General features: G+C 43.4%; 1 protein-coding gene across 1 annotated transcript in view; it reads left to right on the forward strand.

Annotated features, from left to right (window-relative positions):
* Positions 1–556: 556 nt before the first annotated feature.
* Positions 557–22,670, forward strand: part of PTN (pleiotrophin) — an 81,326-nt gene continuing 59,212 nt past the window's right edge. Inside the window, exon 1 of the mRNA XM_076340366.1 lies at positions 557–861. The gene's annotated coding sequence lies outside the window, so the exon portion shown is untranslated. The remainder of the gene's footprint in view (positions 862–22,670) is intronic.

A 22,670-nucleotide genomic window follows, 5' to 3' on the forward strand; every position in this document is an offset into this window, starting at 1 on the left:
GTTGTTCTCGTGGCACTTTCAGCCCAAGTTGAAATTAAAAGTTGGGTTTTTTTTGGCTCCCCCCCCCCCCCCCCCCGCAGTATTTCCAGTCCAACACTGCCGCGGTCTAAGCGGCAAGCTGGAAGTCAGCGAGGCTAAAGTTAAAGCTCCCCATACCCCGACAGCCAAAGGCTACCCGGGCAAAAGCCGCGGATGTTTGTGCCTGCAAAGGTAGATGAAGCCCCGGCGAGCCCCCGCACCGGCCGCGGGGTACCGTGAGGTTCCCCCCCGCCCTCGGCTCCCCGCCCTCAGCGGCCGGGGGTGCCGTGAGGAGAAGGAGGGGGAGTTGCCTGGGCTTAAGAGCCCATTACCGGGCTCCCCCGCAGCGGCGGGCGCAAGGGGAGCTGCCGCCGAGCCCCGTCCGCGGGCGGATCGCCCCCGTCCCGCCCCGCCCCACCCCTCCACACCCCTCCACACCTCCCCTCCCCCCCCCCCCCGGCGGCGGGGGCGAGGCTGCCCCGCGGGTGACCCGCCCGGCGGGAGCGCCCCCACCGCATCACATGAGGGGGCAGCGCGGCCGCTCGCTCTGCCCCGGCGCCCGCCTGCCTCCCTCCTCTCGCCGCCTCGCTGCGGCCCGGGCTCTGCTGAGTCAAAGCGCGGATCAGGTTCCCTGCCTCCAGTATAAAAATCTCGTCGAGAAATCTCCGGCGGGAGAGAGAGACGGGGCGCGGGGCGTGAGGCGGCGGCCGGCGAGCCCGTCCGTGGGGAAGCGAAGGGACGCGCTGCGGCAGCGGCGGCAGCAGCAGCGGTAGTCGCTGCTCACCGGGGACGCCCGCGGCTCGCCCCTCTCAGCTGCGGGAGAAGAGCCTTTCGCCGCCCGAAGTAAGTCCGAGGGGGCGGCGGGGCCTCCTGGGGTCCCCCCGGGGGATGGTGCCCCCCGCGCTCGCTCCCCCAGGGGGAGGGTGGGAAGCGCTTCCCCCCTCCCTGCCCCGGCTCCAGGGGACTTGCCCCAGCGGGGCTCCGCAGCCCCGGCCCCACCTCGCCTCCTCTCGCCGCCCGGCGGGTGCCGGAGAGAGGGGCCGTGGGGTTGGGTGGTAGCCCGGACTCAGCGGGGTGGTGGGGGGCGCCTGCGGCCCCGGAGACGCCTGTCCGAGGGGCCGGCGGGGGGCGAGGTCTGGGGGTGCCCGGGAGGAGAAACGGGGTGGCGGGGGCGCCGCGGTCCCCGCCGCGCTTTGCCGTCGGGGTGGCGGCGGTGGGTCGGTAAGTGGGAGCGTTGAAAAGCCAAGGCAGGGTGAGAAGGAGCGAGGCGGCGGTGGGGGACGTGATCCAGCGGGGAAGGGAGGCGGGAGTCCTCGGGCTGGTCCGTTCCGAGAGGACAAAAGGGCAGCGGAGTGACCCCAGAGCGGCAGACCCCCTGCAGGTCCCAGTTGCCCTGTGCCAGGAATGTCCCGGCTGAGACTCGGGATAATGAGGTTAAATTGTACCCTCAGACCCAGCACTTTAACTCATCTTTTTCGTGGGACTTTGCCTTCTTATCCCTAGTTTACTTCTGGTGGAACAACTGAGTCTAGCAAGTGCTGATAGATCTATTTGAAACTGCCGTCGTTAGTTTGTGTCTTCCATTTCCTCTGGAGGGATCAGCTGGGAGAAAAACTGGGTTAACAACAGTGAAAACACAGTTTCCTCCCGTTGAGCATACAGATTATTCTGCAAATGTGTTGTGGTCTCCAACACTGATGCTTCAAACTCCTTACCCCCCTTCATCCTCTCCTTTTTAAAAGTAGAGCTTTTTATAGGGAAAAAGTAGTCTTAATTCTTTGGGAGCTCGTCTGCTCCTCTTACATGTTCCAGCTGGGTGTCGCACACCTCTGTCTTCCACACTGCAAGCGGGTGCCTTGGCGGTGAAAGTCTATTGTGCATTAGCTTAGTGGTACGTGCTGAAGCTGGATTCTAGGATGTAAACCCTAGAGACTAGTTCTTGGGAGCATTGTGGAAATGTTTGTGACATGCATTAAATCTTTCTCTGTGAGATAACCCCACAGCTATGGATAGCGGTACGTGTTTTAACTAGATCCTGTTTGCTCTAAATGACTTGTATTACAGTGGAAGAACACTTTACCTGTGGCTCATCAACTCTTGAACTCTATGCCCTTTTCTTGGTTTCCCTTTGGGCCTTGATTCCCCCCCCCCCCCCGAGCTTTTAGCAAAGTTCAACTTTTTGGATGAGAAATAGACTGAGTGTGTAACTGCTTGTATTAGGGAGAAGGAGGGAGGGGATGGAGAGAAAGAGAGAGAAGGGAAGGATATGGGAAAAGTTGTTACAAAGAAATACTTCTCTTTTAACATTTTCTGGACAGTGTGCTTGAGCTGATTTACGAAGTAAATTTTATGGGTTGTTTTTCTCTGTGTATTTCTGTTCCCTCCCTGCAAAGAAATAAGAATTAAAAAAAAAAAAAAGTCTGAACTTTTGATCAAGAGATGGTCCAAAGGGATGAAGGAACCTGCCTATTTGTGACAAAATTTGTTAATTTGTTGTAGTAATGAAAATTTGGAAGTGAATGGAGAGGGTACTTCACTGGAGAGGACGAACAAAAAAAAAAAAAAAAGCAGCAACAAACAAACTTGCTGCATAATTTAGTGACCCTTCCTAAAGAGAAGGAAAGCAGGGGTTTAATATACTCCTATCTCCAGGCTAAGCTAAACCCTTTGGTGACTTATTACTTACGAAGCTTTGGATGAAATTGAAGGACAGAAACTTACTGATGTTAGCATGCTCCAAAGCAAGCTCTTGGGTGGAAAAAAGAGATGCCAGCAACAAATCTTTCTTTTACAAGTGGTAAGTCTTTGTTTATAGTGTAGAAGTGGCCTAAGAAAAACAGACGTTTTGCAATTATCCAGATGTCTATCACCAGTCATTTGAGGTGCAGTCTGTGGCTGATACATCCTTGCCAGCAGAAGGTTGGTCTTACTATAGTATTACAAAACACAGTGCTGCTATCCCACTACCATGTGCCTGTATTCCTCTACGCCCATACCGACGCTGAGGACACTTTGGGGGCTTATCTTACTCCTGACACAGCTGTACTGATGGATGTTTTGTGTACATTCATCTTTCTGTCGCTACTGTGAATATTATTACTTAGCTGGCTTCCAGCAGCCGCGGCTCCAGCAAGGTACTTCCCTGACACGTCCTATGTTTCTTCTTGATTGTTCTGGGAATGGTTGTTCCTGAGTCCTCAGATAACAATTAAAAATAATCCTTTACGGGAGCTCTGAAAAGGCACTCATTTAACTCGTACTCTATTTTATTTTAGTGTGGTTTTGCGGCAGGGAAGATATGATTTATCAAGTGTTACAGTGTAACAAGTGTTTTAGTGTAACGCTAGGGCATTAGGGATGGAGCTGGCATCGCTCACGAAACCTCCTGCTCTGTTCAGGCCCCCTCATTACCTGCACTCCCAACTGTGGTGTTTTCTGTGGGAACTGGTCTTTAACAATGTATGCTTTGCTTCGATATTTACAACCTCTTGCTGATCAGTGTATCAAAAGCATTTTCATTTAGAGGATTCATTTCAGGACTTTAATTGAGGAAATCTCTTTGTTTCAAGCCTCTGTAACAAACCATTCAAAATGCTGTCTCTGAACGAACTAGGTCACTGTAACGCGCGCGCACACAGAGTGATTCTCATCTGCTTAGGGTAGCCTGCATTCGGTCGACCCATATCCCTGGTGAGCTTGTCCCTGATTTATCCTTCTTGGACTGGCTTGTTCACAGGGAGCTTATGCTGAAAATTCACTGCTGGAGGTCATTCTCCATTCTTGGCATCTCTGGCAGCCTTAAGCTTAAATTGCAGCCTCATTTTCTATCCAATCAATACCACTCTTATGTCGCTGAGTTTCCATGGTGCCCCCAATCTTCTGTCTACATATTGATGTCTGACAGCAGGAATAGCATTCTGTGTCGCTATATATACTTACTAAAGCTGTCAAAACTATTTAGGGTCTGTCGCACTAATTTATATCCATATCCTGATATTATTTGTATCTGTTGAGCTTTGACTGATGGAACTCGCTGCACTAAGGAATCAACCCCAACAATGCACTCCAGGGATGGCTCAAGGGATGGACGTTTTGAGAAAGGGAAAAAGAGTCTCTTCTAGAGTAGCTGGGGTAGTCTAGAATCCTTTGAGCACAATAGAGTCATTTTGAAAACATCCAAGTCTCAATGGCTCCAAGTTAATGCTTTGGAAATCATTCTCCATTGTGCTGCTCTGAATGCATAGAGGGTCCTCTTCGATGGAGCTGCGGAGAGGAAAATAGAAAAGTGGGCATTGTCAAGTGTTCAATGTGCATTTGAGGAGAGTTGGGGGAAATTTGAGTCAGTTGTCTCACACTAATTTCTTCAGCAGAAGCACTGTGGAAAAATGAAATTAAAGGAGCAAGCAATGTCTTCTGTTTGTGTTTTACTACAGTAACCCACAGAGCACTGTAATTGCATAAGAGAAAGTGTGGCGGTGTCTCTGTGGATTGACACAGCAGCAACTAAACAAGATGAGAAAAGGCGTATCTTCTGTGTGTCATTAATTTCCAAGGGACTGATAGCTGTTATTGGTGCCAACGGTAATAGACACTAAGTAAAGACTAGTCAATTTTTTTTTTTTTATTATTTAAATATGCTTTGCAAACCGTTGATCTTGTATCAAAGGTGGTCGTCAGCTGGAGAAACTCTAATCCCACTACCTTCAACATGAGCTTGATCCAGCCCATGAAATAAGACTTGGCAGTCAGTATGGAATTTACTGCTTAAAATTTTGTTTGCTCTGAATTGCCAGAAGAACTGATTTTGTGATGCCAAGTTCATTAATACTTTTCAGACTCTCTTCAGGCTCCTACAGTCTTTTCACTAGTGAGAAGTAAAGACCTTTAAGCTTAAAAGGCCCTGTTGCAGGTGGTGTTTGACGTAGTGGTATTAAAGTAGTTCAGTTTGTTAAGTTTTCAGCAATGGCTTACCTTATCATGGTAGAAAGGGTCAGTGGGACTTTACCAAACTAGACACTCTCTTGGCCAATATGTCTCACCTTATTTTATTCCAAGGAATAGAATCGCTGAACCGTTTAAAATATCTGGCTCTACCTCCTGCAGTGGCACCATGATGATTTTTTTTAAAACTTTTCTCATTTCCTTCCTTGCTTACATATGTGGGAGTGACTTTTTAAAAACTGTAGTCATCTTGCAGACTGCTTTTTAATGTCTTTCAGACCAAAGGTTGAGAGAACACAGCTGTAGGCATTTTCATGGGAGATGAGAAGGGGGAATGTGAGTATAATGAAGAGCTGGATGTATTACTGATGTAGCCAGGTGATTTCCACCCTCTCTGTCCCTCCACTCCAAAAAGCCTCTGCCCTTCCTTGCTTTCCCAGAATAGATTCTAGTTTCAATGTGGATAACCTCTGGAGGTGAGGAGTACAGCTGACTATGTCTGAGGCAAAATCCAGTTTCATTACATTAAGAAAAATGTATTAATATGTTAATTTGGGCCCTTGGAGCACGTTGCTTGGCAAGCGCTATTGATTGCATGGCAGCTGCAAGAGAGGGGTAAAGACTTTTAGAGCAGAAGAGCATTACAAGAGTTGGGGATTTCTGATAAAAATAGTCTCTGAAAATAAATAGTGCTTGGGGCTCCAGTCCACTGCTATTTAGTAAACTGCAAAGTTCAATTTTAAACTGGACCTTTCTCCTCTGAGGCCTGCCGGCACTATTTCAGAGCTCATTAAATGTTTCACGAGAGTGTTATAAAAATCTTCCTTCCTCATTAGTTTCTACAGAGTTCCAGTGTAGCTTGGACCTTGTAAACATCCCCTATTTAGTTGTAGATGATACCATCATAAAGTGCCCATGGGGAGGGAAGAGAAAGAGGAGAAATTTGCTAATACCTCAGTCCAAATGCTTGTTTTGACACTGGCCCGCAGCTAGCTAACAGTGTAAATGAAATAGAATATTTGTCGTCTTCAAACAATATTTTTGGAGCAACTCACTGTCTGTACAAGTTCTCCTCCCAGGAGTAAAACCAGACAGAACAACTGGGAGGGAACAGGAGGCTGGATGGGCTCTTGTTTCCGTCAGCAAGCCTCTCTCTACGCACCTGGGCTGATGCTCTGTTGTCTTAGTGGGGCTGGTCCACCTGGCAGTGGAGGCAGGCATGGCACTAGTGATGCTGGCAATGAGGTGAAGGTAGCCTATTTCTCGGGCTTGAGTGCAAAGTTGGTCTTGATCTTCTGAGCTCATTAAGGAAGATAGACCACTCTGCTGTTGTCTTCACCATCTGACTTTGCTACCTGCATCTGCCTGTGGCCTTAGGCTGTCCCTAAGGATTAGAAAGATAAAAAACAGATAATTGTGCTCTATGGGTATGTAAGAAAGGAGGAATTCCCTGTGTATTGACACAAGCAGTAAATATGTAGATATCTGTGGAAGTCAGTGTCCCTGTCTGATTGCAAGCAACAAAAATGACTGAACTGGCTTCTCAAATTCAGTTCCATTGGATATCAGGCACAAAACCTGTTTTGTTCTTGGGTTTTGTTTCTCTGAGCCATGAGAACAATGGCATTGGTTTCATAACCAACTAAAGATGATCTGACTACTGCATTTAAGGCTTCCTTGTTTCGACTGGATCACCAGTACAACAGATTTATTTATGTATTTATTTTTTTAGCTATACTTCTCACATATCATGTATCTCAAAGTGCAAAAGAGCCTTAGTAGTGCGGCGCAAATGTATGCGCCCATCTGTAGCCAGGAACAGAAGGCTCACAGTCTGGAGCATCTTTGCCTCCATGACAGGAGCATCCAAAATGTGCTTAATACTGTGTGTAGGTAGTTCTCATACCAAAACTTTGTATTTAAAAATAACTATTTTACAGGTGTTTTGTCTTTTTTTTTCTTCCAGGTTTACAGCATGCACGCAACAGTGGGAAGAGTGACATTGGCTCAAAATGCCCATTTTAATATTTCTGTGATGCTCTTCTAGGCACTGTTAGACGGTAATGGATGGATCTCTTAAGAAAGGTCTATTGTCTTTGAAAGTGATATAGGAAGGGACTTAGAAATAGCCTTGGTAGAAAGATGGTGCCTCTAATATGGTGCTGCTTCTGCAGTGTTATGGCACCACAAGGTCACAGTTTGCTTTTGGACAACTGAACTCCTTCCATTTTCATATTGAGATCTTTTTCAGCTCACTAAGAATCATATTCTTCCTGTCAAGCAGAGATTAATACTAAACCAGGCACACATCCTCAACCATTATTCAGGCAAAGTTGATGCTTCAGCAAGAGCTTCATCAGAGTAAGGACTATAGAATTCAGCCTAAGATTTAGAAAGGGTGCCCACCCCTTTCTTTTGGCATCAAATTCTTCAAAATAAGACACAAATGAGTTATAATGCTGGTAAATGGTTGTGACTTTTCTTGCGCTTCTTGCAGCAGAATCTCATTACTTTCATTGAAAGTGCCTTTGAAGTGAAGTGCCTATTAGTAAATTAAAGATAAATCAAGATATTGTTCTGATACTCTGCCTTAATTCTGGTAGGAAAACACTTCGTTCCTTTAGTTTGAACAATAAAAATTACGTGTTCAAAAGTAGCCTCCCCACCCCCACCATATTAAACAGAAATAGTTTGAACTTCTTGTTCTACCTAGGGCGGTTTCTCCTGGAAACCCAGTCTTCTATGGTAGTGGCTGAGCTTTCCTTCTGGTGCTGATGAAAGGCCCCCGAGATGCTCTGATTGCTTCCCGATAGCTTGTGCCACCTGACTGCCTGGTTGTTTGCTTGGATTGCTGCCTTCCCAGAGGTCACAAAGATGTTTTTGTTTGCGCAAGAGTCACTTGCTTTTATTAGAAGCCTGCCTGGGTGCAGCTGATATGCAGTAGGGACCGAGGGATGGAAAAAATCTACTAGCTTTCCCTCTAAGGCCAGCAGATAGGATTTTCAGCAATCTTCCAAAAACGCTGCAAGCTTTGGTTAAGGAACTTAATGTCATTTCACTTGTTAGAGCCTCACTTTCCTAAGCTGTCCCTTCAGCCCATGTTTCGTGTCTGATTTGCGCATTGTCAGATGCTTTTGCTGCTCTCTGTAGTTGATGTTTGCTTAAGTGATTATTTGGCAGAAGTGTGTGAGCAGGCGTGTGTGATTGCTGTTGGCATGGCAGTTAGTATGATACAGCATTAGCATACTTGCTCTGTGCTGCAGGCCTCCTCCTCTTCTAGGCTTACTTACACAGCAGGGGGACAAAAAAACCCCAACAAACCCAAAACAGAAAGCCATGGGGGAGCCAGTTACAGTATGGTGATCCTCTGGCCAGTTTGACCAAAGACCTGCAGAATTCAGAGGAGCCTAAAGGCTGCTCTCGTTTTCTTTCTATTACTAATCATAAATAGATCATCCACCAGCAGAGGACTTATAAAGAGCCGCAGGGACTATGGGCTGCCTAAATAGGGGTATCTACATTGAATCTAGTTTTCAGGAATTTCCCTGTGCTTGCAAAATAGTGTGGGAACCGTGTTTATGGGGTGATAAAGAAGAAAAGGCAAGCTCCACTCCCTTCGTGTTTGTTAGCTCAAGAACCTGCCTTTAAATGGGACATGGAGTTAAGTTTGTGTTTTGGACTCATTAACATTGAGTGGCCATTGGGATTATAGGTGTATGTGTTTTAAGAGGCATCAGTCTCTTCTCTCAATCGCTTGTAACTTGAGCTATAATCTTTGCACATCTCATGCATTGGAACAGCTTTATGGGCTATCAGTTACCTCACTGAGAACAGTGGGATTTACTTAGGCAATGTAAATGTAAAAGTGCATGTGAAACCTTTGCTTGATCAGTGCCTTGATTTATAAGTTTAACACAGTTAGTGGAAATAAAAATCTCTGATGATACAGTATGTGTTCAGGTGCATGCCCTTTGTGAGTGGGTGGGGATGAAGTCTCTTATGATACGTTCTATAGCAGTACATTTACCGTGGGGCCTTTGGCAGCTTCACCTGATATTTTTCTGGATGTCTGTTTAAGCATGAGCTGCTCTTGTATTGTTTTTTTTGGTAAAAGTCAAACTATTGGCGAGCTGGTTTTCTCCTCCACTTTCTGATGTAAACCTCTTTTGTCGGTCCATGTTAATAACTGCACCTTTCCAAGGCATGGTGTGGGCCAGGCATAACCCCTTGCCAAAACATGTCCCTGTACAACTGTCTGGTGCTGTGAAGGTTCTGACTTTATCCTGATGAGAGGTGGAGGCAGCAGTTTTCCTGCTGGGATCGGCCCTTGGTTTTACCTCTGAAGGGAGAAAACTTCTGGGCTTAACATCTGAAATGGTTTTGTAAAGCTGTCTGGAATCAGAAATATAGGAAAGTGGGGAACGTTTTCTCTCCCTGTCCCTAACTACCTGCAAAATTGGTCGTGTTTTCATGATGGAAAAATCTGAGGTTCAAAATGGGATGGGAATGGGAGGAAAAGCGGGTGAACTCCCTGCTCTTACTCATAATTCTGATCTAGAACAGTTATTTTGAGGCTGCTTTCAAAAACATTTATAGATCTTTTTAGTATTTTGCAACAGATAATATTTACAAACACCTCTTCTTATTCGGTAGCATAATGTGCTACATAGTCCTGGCCTTTCTTTGGCTGCTTCTCTGTGCCCAAATACAGCATCTCTGTGCTAATTTTCACAAAGGGTGAGAGCGCTTGAGAATGGCTGGAGATTGAACGCTGCCGTACAAGGAAAGGACTAAAAACCAAAGGTGGTATATTATAGCACGTACTTTGTTCATTTAATTGCTATGTACTATAGTTTAATTTGAATTATTTATGACTATATCTACAAGGAAGTAGTCCTTTAAATAAGAACCCCTCTTTCTTATGCTAACCACAACAGTAGGTTGAGTGGATATGGAGACTGTGTGTTTTTATAGAGAAAAAAAATGACATGTGTAGACACTTTGCCCCAACATTGTGCTTTACACACACACACGTCAAAAGCGAGTCTCTGTTTGGAGAAACTTTCCAAACTGTAGGGATGTGTAGCAGAAATGTGTTAGCTGACTTTAGACTTTACAATTGCGCAACATGTACTATAAATGACAAGTTCACATCTTTCTGTATTGACACTTTCAGCATGTGCAATAAGGCTCTAATTCTAGTTGGGATTTTACCAACTGAGACTTCTCAAGTAATTGTAGGTGGGAATTTCTTGTCTTATTTAAATAGGAAATTCTGAAACAAACAAAAAACCCAAAGCAGGAGAAGTCTGTGAAGTGTAAATTTAAATTATCTGTCCAAGTCAAGAAAAATTGAGGTTGAAATCTTTCACATGAAGCTTATCGAAATGGAAATTTTTGAGTTACTGAATCCAAGGTTTCTGTTCCAGGTCAGTGAAATTCGAGTGTGTATCTGAATACTTGCAGCAATTAATGGGTATTGAGGGAATGGAAACAAGAACTTGAGCCTACATGCGAGATAGGTACATTGGCTACAGTAAGCTCTTCATGATGCCATATGATGTCCAGCTGATGCTGTTCATTATGGCATTTTTATGATCATGATGTCTCATAAAAAGAGTGGTATAGTATACAGAGATGGGGAATGAGGAGCATTTTCTCAAATTTATCCTTTCCTGATCAGTTTAAATTTTTTTCAAAGTATATCTGTGAGAATTAGAATATAATTTATACATACAATTAAAACTGTACATATAATTGTAATAATTGTAGACATTTGTAAACAATTGTAGTAATTGTAAATATTATAAAATTATTTGTATTACAAAATTATTTCTTTACAAAATAATTGTAAACAATTGTAATAATTTGTAATTATTATTTACAATTACTACTACTATAATTATAGAATTGAATAAAAATGGAATTTTGGTTCCATTTTTTTCCCCAAGACTTGTGCATGTTCTTTTCAATTGCTCCACAGGACATGGTGTTTGGGATTCCGCCCCCCCCCCCCCCCCCAATAATCATAGCTTCTGTTGCAAAAGACAATTTAGCCGTCCTTCAGTGTTAAGTAGACCCTTAGCCTAGAATAAGTATAGTTTTCACTGCCTGATGCAGTGTGTGATTTGTGTGAAATGAAAGGGATTTTTTTTAAAAAATCTTATTTATATCTGTCTTCTGTTCCTCCAGGTTTAAAAAAGTATTCTAGGCCTAAAAACCTTTTGGGGTAGCAGAACTTCCAAGCTGCGGCAGCTGATCCCAGGTGAGCTGCCCACGTTGTGCAGCCTCGCCTACTTCTCTAGTTTCCTTGCTCAGATTCCTGTCCGGCCCCAGTTTTGCTGCCTTGCAAAGCTAAACCATTGAAGGCTGCTACTGCTTCTATAGCAGGAGCAGTATCAGGCTATGAAATAGGTCTGGATTCTTCTAAGACATGGATCACGCCCTGTGAGTAGCAGTCCAATTGTACAAGATGCGAAAGTGGATGCAAGAGCATGGGTCGAGTTCTGTAAAAACCAGGGTTATGTGGACTGCTTAAAACTCTTTGCAAGTAGCCTTCATCTTCCTTAGCTTTAAATGTGCATAGATCTGAAATGGATTTTTCCCTGAACAGATAAACCACACCCAAGCTGTTTTGGTTTTGAAGATATATTTCCATAACTCTGAATGCTGAGGCTTCCTTAATCTTAATTCTGAATTCATATGTCTCTAATGTCCTTATTTTCATAACCCAAACTTCTCTTTGCTTTAATCTCTCTTCTATTTAAATAGTGTAGTAGATCACCCTTCATAAATATTACACACTCTCATGTGTCTCGTTTTCAGTGGCCTTTTACAGCCCCACGCCTAGTTCTAAATCAGCAAAATGTTTCAGCTTGTTTATTTCTAAGTATGCTCACAATTCATGCCCTTATTTTAGTGAGCACATTTAGCTGAAATTTAACCTGGCATTCTATACTTGCATTGTAATTTCCACAGTCAAACTTTTTTCATATTACAGTTTCAAATTTTAGAAGATCTATTACAAATCTTTGTCTAGTCTGAAAAGATTCTTCTGCTAAGCACAGGGATATGACATCGTTTGTCTCCAGGACTCTTTTGGTGTCTAGAAGTTAATTCGGTAATCATTGCTATATAGTGGTATGTAAGCATCTATATATATATTTGTTTCATTAGACTTCAGTGTGTCTGTAGTGAATTTTATCTGATATTTGTGTTGTCCAGTTGCCTGGGTAGTTGTGAGGACAAGGACCTCCATATTGTTGACTAATACCATGAGCAGCGTATTTTGTTACCTTGTTTTTCATTCTTTCTTGCAGATACTTCATAAATGCACTCGACGACACTGGTCCTAGACTGATCCTTTGCGTGCTACAAGCCCCCTTCTGTAGGAAGAACTGGTTATTGTTCTTACCCTGGGATTCTTACTTGCTTGATTAATATTTAAAGAGTGAGAGGACCTTACCTCTTATCCCAAGATTACCAAGCTCTCCTAATAGCTTGTTTCAAAGTCTTTGAAAATCCAAACAATTTACATCTAGTGAAAAATAGCCAGGATAAGTTTTCAAAGGCTTCTTGTAGATTAGAGAGGCATGATTTATCATTGTGAAAAATGTGCTTTTTTAGACTTTTCTAGTTTGTGGGGCTTCTATTTCAGGCTAGCTGGTTTACACTTGCCTTTAACTGATTTTTCTCTGGAAATGCAGTTTAGTGCAATCGAATTTCTTGGGTGGTTTCTTTTTTTTATTTACTTTATTTTTCCTAACTCTGTCTGGCAGTTCTGCCTCAAGTTCTTTACTTGTATCACCCTAGGGCATGCATTTCTCTTCCCTACTTTGAAGTGAAAACTGTAGCACAGGAGCCATTTAACTTCTGTGCAATCTCTTTTTCTGCCTTCATTGACTTCTTTGCGTCAGGGTAGTCTGCAGTACAGTCTACAGGACCCACCGGCTCTTCTGGAGTTCCGGTTTCCCGTGTGCTTAAGGAATGCCTTATTACTTGTCACTATGCATTTGCCTCCTTGTTCCTCAACCTTGCTCTTGGACCTCTTAATCTCCATTTTGCATCTCACCTGCCAAAGTTGTTCTCTCACATTAGTTTCACTTGTGCTGGATTTCCATTTTCTTTCTCTTAAGGATATTCTGTGAGTGAATAAATTCTTAAACTACATTTGAGAAGTCTTTTTTTTTTTTTCTTTCTTTTTTCTGAGTGGCCAGGAGTGTCATCAGTGATTGCACTTTGGCATCCTTTTGAAATATCTGTGCTCACTCCTTGCATGCTTTATTAAAGGAAGGCTCGCAGGGAACAGAAAGACGTGACTCCCAAATACTGTGCTTCTTGAAGCCTGCTTCTCTTAGGACTGGTGATGAGCTCCCAGTTGTAGCATCCACCATAATCATGTAATAACTTTGGGGTGAAGATTTCAAAGGATTGTGAGGTAATTCTATATTTACATCCCATGGAAATGTATCCAAACCATGGCAATTTTCCCTTTGGAAATTAGGCTGGAAACATAGCCCTGTCTAATTCCTGAATCAATTCTTTTCCGTTGTTTGGGACTAACTAATTGTAGCCGTTCCTTCTGCAAGCTTCAAACCAGCTGCCACCATACAAATTGGTTATGCTGACAAGAAAACATTTATAGAAATTATCACATTTTCACATTTCTAGAAAACGGTAATGTCATCGTCATTTGGTCACCAAGTATTTTACACTGATCATCTCTGGTCTGAATTGGAGGCTTGTATTCTATCATCCTCAAGACTGTAACTCAGAATTTGTAGTTGGAAACACTCCCCTAAGGTACCTCCCTGCAAGGAAATGCTCATTGAAGAGAGCCTGAAAAGTCAGATTTGTATTTCTGACTTCTTCCTCTTTCTTACTCAGTGTGTGTGCAAGTATAGCTCAAGATTGTATGTTTTTTTTTCTTTTAGAAGAATCCCCTCTAAGCATTTTAGCTAAACGCCTGACCTAAAGTCCACCAAAGCAACTAAATACATATATAAATATATAGGTTCATTGCAATTTAGATTGGCTGTATAATTTGTCATTAATACTTTTTGTGTTACTGCCCTCTTTTTTTATTAACACTTGAGCAAACTGTGCTCCAGGAGGCTGTTTGTGATACCAGAAATGCGAGCTGATTGCACTCATGTACATCTAATTTGATGCCCTGATGCTTTCCAGCTGTGGTAAATGGACAACTATTTGAAAACAAGTATGTTGTCAGAGTTGGAATATTCTGCGAACACTACCCATTTTCCCTTAAGTCTGGCTGTATTCAATTAATCTGATGCTGACTTAGTCTCCCTGCATCTCACAGAGAATGTTTTTAATATTAACTTCTCATAGTAACACTTATAATTTTAGAATGTCTTTCATTTAACTCCTAGAATTATTCATATTCTGGGCAAGATTGATGCCTCCCTTGCCGATTTCTATTATGGAAAATCAAGACTTAGCAAGTTGAGGTTACAGGTACTTTAAGGTTATTACCTTTTAAGTAATGAATCCCAAAGCAAATCTTTGGTTTTTTGAATGGGAGGAATCTTTTGTTGCATCCTTCATTTTGGACCTATCCCGTGTGCTCGGTGGTGGTGGGAAGGACAGGGTTTGAGCACCCACTTATGTGCTTGCTCCTCAGCAGAAAGTCAGGAGCAACTCCTTCCCCAGGTTTCATCTCTGTGCACAGATGGAGTGAGAGAGACGGGACAGTACTGTGTTATCCCCAACTGATGTCACAACAAACAGTCTCAAAGCCTCTGTGCATCTTTTTTTCTATTTTGATGCAAGCTGGCATCTCTTTAGCAGAAGCAAATCAACTTACACAAATGTATGCCAAGAGCAGGAAGGGAAGGCTAATTAATCAGGAAGACAGAAATGGGCTTCCATATTTAACAGGATTTTTTTTTTTTGTGCTAGTGGAACAAGATTTATAGTAGTGATTACTTATCACAAAGGTCACTCGAGCCCTTTCTTAAATTCATATCTTTAGAGAAAAGCATCTGTAAAGGAATATATAGAGAGGAAAGAGGCAGTTATGAACCTCAGCTAGACGGTGCATACAGTCGTTCTGCCTTAACTTTTTAGCAAACTAGTGTGTGCAAGTTAGGTGCGTTGCCACTTGTAAGCCCTGTCTCTCAGCATTTCCATATAAGCCTGTTAACTGGATTGGGCTGGACTTAAGAAAGAGCTCGTTCCTATTCTTGATGAGCTCAAGTAGCTTTTATGTAGGGTACTGTGAATGGGCACAAGGGCTTGTCATCATGCGAGTCGCTAAATGTGTTACAGCTTTTGCTGTGACACACGCAGCGTCAGCAGTAACAGAAGCCAACCGAGGTTGCGGTTAACCTCCTGCTTCTAACGATGGTGCTTTTAGATCACTTGCCTATGATGCATCTGAGCGTGGCAAATGAAGGGGTGACAACAAGTAGCTTTTGTTTAAAGTAAATCATTGTTTAGGTGGAACAAGAAGAGAAACTTGTCTGTTTTTAATGGTACTCCACTGCGCATAGGCTTTGGAAATGAAATAACTTGACCTTTCTTAATAGCACACCTGTGTTTCACATCCAGCTGCTATTGCTGCTGGACAGAACCGCACAGTTAGTGTACTGATCAGAGCTCAATGGAAACGTTTTTGTCATATGACAGGTAGAAACAAAGACCGCCAGCCTCCTGGGACTGGAGTGAGCCTTCAGCTTTGGACAGTGGGTCTATGGGATTTGATGGCTCTGCTAATACTGCAGTGTCATATTAGCCCAGCGATAATGCTAGTGTACTCTGCTGCTCTCGTGTTACCCCCGCTGGCTCATGCAGGATTTATGGCATTGTCTTATGGTGTGCTTTTCTGTACGTGTGGTTTGCAGGCTGCAGGCAGCTCTGCGAGGTCCCAGCATAGCCTACCATTGCTCCCATTCTCTTCCTTCCCTGTTTGCATGGTGGAGCAGAAATCATGCGTGTGGACCTTGCAAATCACAGCAATAGAGGTCAGAAGCACAGTAAAAGTCGAAATGATCCTGACAAATTGGATGGTTTCTCTGCAATTGAGAGAGTTTTTGACAGAGAAATGAAACATGCTGCCCTTTGGGGTTGATAAAATGCACACACATAAAATTTGGAAACATGGTTGTAGGGTAGTAGGAGGAGGTCTGACAGCAGTCTCTCTATGCTGCAGAGGATGCTGAGTGTTCATCTGCTAACCCAGTCACTCCAGGACAGCTGAGCTCTAGTCGTGGTTTGTATGGGTCGCTAATAACTTGGATGCACAGGGACTAACCTAGCTACTGGATGCTTTAAGTCATGACACGTTTTGGCCTGAGAATTTGTATCTCCAAGTGAGAATCGAGTGTAGTGGCTGGAATGTGTTTGACCACATTTGATGCTACTTCAGCATCTGCCCCTTTGGAGGCTTGGTGTTTTTAGGTGGTGATCTCTCACAGCGTTTGGGTGCGGCATTTGATTCCTGTGACATCTGCCATAACTGTCAAGACAGGTGAAGGCGGTGTCCAAGAAAGGACTGAAGAGATTACAAGGTGCTCTAAACCTGAGGGTGGAGAATTTTTACAATGTGCCATAACAAACCAAGGCAGGACACACCAAGAAGTTCCCCCGCCTAACGTTCATTGTAAAACCAGCTAAGCTGCTGTGCTCTTAGGCCCCTTTCTCAGGGCCAGGCCTGGGATGGCAGGTGGAGCAGCTGGGGTAAAGGGCTTTCACATTGCGGGGGCAGTGGATGCCGCAGGTAGTGATTAAGAAATGCTGGCAGTGTGGTGGTAGGGAGTACGGTGACACGGATGACTGGGGTGGCAATGCATAATTTTTTTTTTCTCCTTGTGGCTAGAACAGGACTGTGAATACAGAGGAGGTGCTGTAGGATAAGACACATGGTTTTATGGAAGTCCAGGGCAAGAGAAATGGAATGGTGCAGCACAGTGTGAAACGCGTTTGCAGAGTTGTACCTGGGAAGGCTACATTTCACTTGCCTGCAGCCAGCTTGCTGTAGCTAATAGTATTTAATACTCTGCTGTTTGTTTGTTTGGGTTTTTTTCCCCCCTTTTAAGCAATGTATTTACCTCGTAAGGGAAAAAGAAATCTTATTCATGTATGTAGTACCTTCCTGGGAACTAGGAAGAGCACAGGGCAGTTTGGAGTTGACACAAACAGATTTATTCCTGGCTGAGTAAGCTGTTCCTGAGATGCTGTGGGCCTGTTCCTAAGCAGGCGTGTGATCGGGCTTTCATGGAAATCTGGCTTTCTGTGTCATACTGTCAATTCAAAAGATTTCAGGAGCTTTTTAAAAGCTGGTGATGATCTGGGCCCATTTCTGGTTGTTCTCCCCCATTCCCTTGGCTATTCTAACTACTTCTTTTAATTTACAGCACCTGAGGCTTGAGGAGAAATCCCATCACAAATCTACCTGGAGTCTCTGGATTCTTTACTGCATACAGAGTTCAGGCTTTCTCTTGCTCTCCGTGGGGAAAAAGAAGAAAAAAAAATCTGTTGCTGACAGCAACTGGGGTTAAAAAGGCAAGAGGTGAAATAAATATATTTTATGCTTCCTTGGATGTAAGGACAAGTGGGTGGAGTATCGGACTGCAAGGGAGATCAGAGGCAGAGCTCCTTCAAAGATGGTTCTCCAGGCAGGTGAGGAGCTGGCTGGTCTGACGGCAGAAAGTTTGCGGACTATTTGAGGAGGTTGGTGTTACGGTGCTCCTCAGAAGCCTGGGCGTTAAATAGCATGTCTTTCTCACTTTCCCAGTCACATGGCTGCATAAGATAAAAGCTTCATCGAGCTCCTAGACCTTGGACTTGTCTTGCAAAATCAAGCCAGCCGTTGTGAGAGGGGTTAATTCACACCATCGCCACAGAAGACAAAATGGATCTTTGAAACAAATGTGGTGGTGGGGGTAAACCCATCAATCATGTGAATACTGCTTTACAGTAATTCACAACTGCAGCTTTTTTCTTAAGCAAGGGCTGGCCGAGTCCGATCAATCCCTTGGCTCTCAAATAGGTCTCAGCAGGCAGTAGCTTGCTCGTTGTGGGTTTGTATGTACATGAAAGCCCACTTTATATTAACTCTGTGGAATAGTATTTTTTTCCCTCTCTCTAAACCCCTTAGCGCTAATTCAGTGTAATTATACTCATTGAATACAGTACTGACAGCCCCACTCCTCCCCCTTTCCTGCCAGGATATTGGCCTAAAAATCACCAGATGAAGAAAATCCAAAACAATGATGGGATTCTTTGTTCTGGGCTTCTACATAGGTTTTTATTATTTTAATGTAACCCGTTGGTCACACTTTCAAGTATTTCCTTTAAAGCTGAAGACTGAAATACATTTTTATTTTTTCTTTTAAAAATTAATGAAGAATTAGACTTTGGGCTTTAAGGAAAATACTAAATACTGCAAAACTCATTACTAACTGAGCGTTGGCATCATTATTAACAGCCTGAGGCTGCTGAGGACCTCTTTGACCTTTTTGGAAATGGGGAAAGGTGCCAGGAAAAGGCAGGGAGCTTCTTTCCACCTGTTCTTTCCCCTGTCTATGTCTGCGTCTCAGGGATGGGTGGCATTTTCCCTGTTGTGTTTTCAAGGCTGCAAAATAAAGGTGCAGGTGTCTTAGCACAGCATGTTTTAGTCCTTTCTAGCTCCATATGTATGAATGAAACTTCTGTAGTGGGAAATATCCAGAAAGAAGTGACTAAAAAGGTTTTTAGGGGTCACAGGAGGTAGGCATTGGCATGTGAGCTCTGAATGTAGTGCTGTGGAGAAACGTCTAAAACCAATTCTTAGGCATATACATGAGAGGGCCGGACTAGGGCGATGGTGCTGATGAGAGAGATACCAGGATAAGGCATTCTGTGTTGGTGTCAACATTTTCAAAAGGTGCAAAAAACAAAAGAGAAAGGAAAGGGAAAAACTCTTCAACAAACTAATGGCTGGAGAAAGTTTGCTCTGCGGCTTAAACAGCTTAGTCTGCCTGACAGACTCAAGAAGAACAGATAACCACATTATAAATATCTTTTAGGGAGGAAAAATAACAAGTATTGAAGGCCTCTATAACTTACTGGGGAAAGCTATGATAAGAAAAATTCAATTACAAACTAATTTACTGTTTTACAGTGTCGATGGTGGGAGGCAGGATGATAATTTCCCAAAAGCTTTCATAGAAGGCAGTGGATCCCTCGTCTTACGAAGCGTAAATGGCAAATGTGGAGTTGTGGATTCCAGAAGATTGGTACAAGGAACTAACTTGGGGCTTTTGCATAAGGACATCCATTTTGTCTTGACAGAGTTTTTCTCAGCTGCTCAGAGGTGAAATGTGGGCAGGTCAGCAAAGCAGAATTCTGTGTTTTAAAAGATAGCAGATGTGTCCTGCTTTAACAAGTAATGTTAACTGTAATACACAAATACTGTAATTTAGGTGCCAATTTGCTTCCTGCAAAGGCTGTAACATGTTGCAAGTCACATTTCTTGTATTGCCCTTTATCATATCAACTTGTAACTCAACTGCTGTAAACCTAGTAGAATAGAGCCAAACATCACGTGAAAAACAGAGTGAACAGGGAAACATGCATTATAGAAACTAAAAGGGTCATGCTGGGAGGGCATTTACTATCAAAGAATAGAGTTGCTTACTCCTTCCTTTCTAAGTGTGGTTTTGTTTGGTGGTGTTTTTTTTTTAATTTTTTGTTTGTTTTTTTCCCCCTGCTTACCTTGCCTTAGTGGAATGGTAGCTAAGTGTGTGCTTTCCTTTCCAATCAAGAGTGATTTTTCTTGATAGCAGACAGGCAGGCCACAGCCCTTATTCCTGAAACCCTGGTCCTTTAGCCCAAAAGGTCTCCATCCAAGCATTGTCTTACTGTCTTTAGGTCTTGTCTGTATAAAGCCTCTTGGAAAAGTGAATCTGAATGAAGAAAAACATGCGTTTGTGAGATAGGTAGATTGTGTCAATTTTTTAATGTAAACAATTCTCTTTACAGTGAAATAAACTAGATCAAAATAAGGTGTTGCCAGTTCAAAGAAGAGTATCCACATCATTGTGTGCTATTTCTTGCCCACTTTTAGTAGGGGAACATGCAAGCTATGCAGGGATAAGGAGGTCTTATGGATTTTGCAAGACTGAGGAAACTGAGGCATTAGAGAGGAGGAAGATGTCAGCTTTATTGGCTTCCTTTGCTCATGGGATTGAGGGACCTTTATTTATGCTTTTCTAGTCATGTGGATAAAGTAGTTCTGTTTCCAGAATCAAGAGAAATGCTGATTTTTCTCTCATTGAGAAGAATGAAGGAGCTTAGCAGTTTTGAACTCTAGTTCAGTTTGAGCACTGGCTATAGTTACAATAAATTGCTGGCTTTATTTAAGAAGATTCTGAAAGATCAAATCCCAAATAGGACTTTCTGAAATGGGAAAAACTTGTTTGTTCCTCTCTCTGAGAATATGGAATTGTTCCACAAAGTACGTTTCCTTAAACTGGGTTTTCATTTGTAATGCAACTTGGGTGGGGAGGACAGGGGGCAAAAAGCAGAAGTTGTAAGCCTGTGATGTGGGAAGTGGTTATAGCCTACATCAGTTCCCCAGACCTTAGAGCAGCCTCTGTTCTCTTTCTCCTGCTTTGTTTTATGCAAAGGTCATGCTTCCCCAGTGACCATTAGGACCTTTTGTTTTATCTCTGTGATTAATGTTGCCTAATTTAATGATGATGTTGAGGTAGTGGAACCATCTGGTGATTCAACATCAAAAAGCTGAAGCTCTAGGCTGAAAACTTTGGGTAGAACTGCCAGCATTGGGCCAACCTGGCTCCTGTGGAACAGAGGGAAAGTCATTCTGGATTTCTAGAACTGATGAGATATTTCTTCTCTAGCTTTATGCAGGTAGCTCCTCCTATTGCTAGAAAAAGTGTTTTCAACACGTTTTGTTGTTTAGGTGAGTACATATTAATCTTGAACTTTCTTCTGTGAGTAGTTGCCTAGATAGCAAACCTTCTAGCACAAGAGAGAACTTTGTTTAAACAACACAGACAATAAGTATTACCAGAGCCAGATAATTGCAGGTAAGCAGGCATCTTGATGAGATTAGAAGGGCAGCAGTAGATACAACAAACAGAGGCATATACAATATAAGCTATTCTGATTAGCTCCTAATCCTTAAGCAGACTTGACTGAACTCTGCCTGGTTGAATTGTTCTCTCTTGGGATGCTGTTTTTCGATTTGTATTGCTGACACAGAAGATCCATCCATGCTACCTTTTGGGTAACTGTGAGCTGCCAAGGCTGAGAGTTCAAACCCTGGAGCACACTGAATTGGGGAACAGCAGCCAGGAGCTGGTGCTCTTGCTGAACAGATGGTGACCCAGAAAGCTATATGCTCAGCATTAAGTACTTAATGACATGCAGGTGTCCTTCATGGTTTGGAGCACTGAAGTTTTTAAATTTACTGTAGGAAGTTGGTTACTTTGAAGACCAAATGGGGCTTCCTATCTCTGTGGAGCCATTTGTGGCACAATTTACTGCTACCAAAATCTATCCATTTAACATAAACAGGTGTGCAGCACAGAGCTGACCTGAACTTCCCTACAGTGGGAATTAAGCAGGGATGAACCAGAGACATCTTCATTCAAGACAATTCAAAGCCTTAGCCTGAGGCCACCAGAGAGAAGAACGATTTAGAGGGTAATTCCTCACTAAGATATTACTGTTATCTGTTCTTAGCACTAAAACAAGTTGTTTTAGACCAGAGCTGTGTGGTTGATCTGCCTGTGTGGAATAGTATCATCCTATTAACCATTTCCATGCCCTGAATAAATAGTCATTTTTGATAACTAGCAAAACCTTTCCTAAGTGATCTCTTTCTTTCTGTTCGCAAGCCAGCTTTTGAAGGGGCAAAGCTACAGGTCCATGGGGGTGGGGAGAGAGGAAGAGGTCTGCAGGCCAGAGGAGTAGGGAGGATGAGCAGCACTGTAAGGTTGCTTAGGCTCTTTCTTCTCCCTCTCTGCCGTGTTGCAGTGCTCTCCCTTCTATCCTCAGTCTATGAGCCTGTAGCATTACTTCTGGCTCTTCTACATTTGCAGAGCTGCTTCTCATGAAGGACGAGTTGTAGAGAGGTAGCAGTGATTCTGTATCGTGCCTTCAGTGCTGGCATCCTTGAGTGGTGAAATATGCTTCGCTAACTTTAACAGGTGATACCTGCGGTCTTAGGGAGCCTTTGGGTATTTGGAGGGAATGATTCCCCAATAACGGGAGATGAGCAACAAGGTAAAAACCACACCTCAGTAGTAGGCATTCAGCAGGTGAAAAGGAATATTATCTGTGCCTGCTTCCATTTTTGATAGACATGTTCTGATAGCTGTAGAAGAGAGACTTGGGAGCAATGGGGAATGCCAGCTTTAGTTTCAATTCATTTGTATACAAGTTGTCACTTCTATTCTTCTTTTTTCAAAGGGCTTTGTGAATATGCTGGGTCCCCTCTCACTGTGACTCAGAGGCTGTATATACTACCTTCAGTAGCAGTGATCTGTCCGTGGAGCCAAGTGGCTCCAGGAGGTTGTGCCTGTACTGTCGGTGGAGGCACAGTCAAAGTGAGCCTTTCTCCTTGTGTGCCTGAGCTCCCCTCCCTGGGGATTGCCCAGGGTGGCTCAGGCTAGAGCTAGAGTATGAGCCACCACGGAGGCTATTACAAATTATCAAAAAGCTGAAGCTTAAATATGAGC

This window comes from Aptenodytes patagonicus, chromosome 1 (assembly GCF_965638725.1).
Source record: "Aptenodytes patagonicus chromosome 1, bAptPat1.pri.cur, whole genome shotgun sequence".
In the NCBI taxonomy this organism is placed as follows: Eukaryota; Metazoa; Chordata; class Aves; order Sphenisciformes; family Spheniscidae; genus Aptenodytes; species Aptenodytes patagonicus.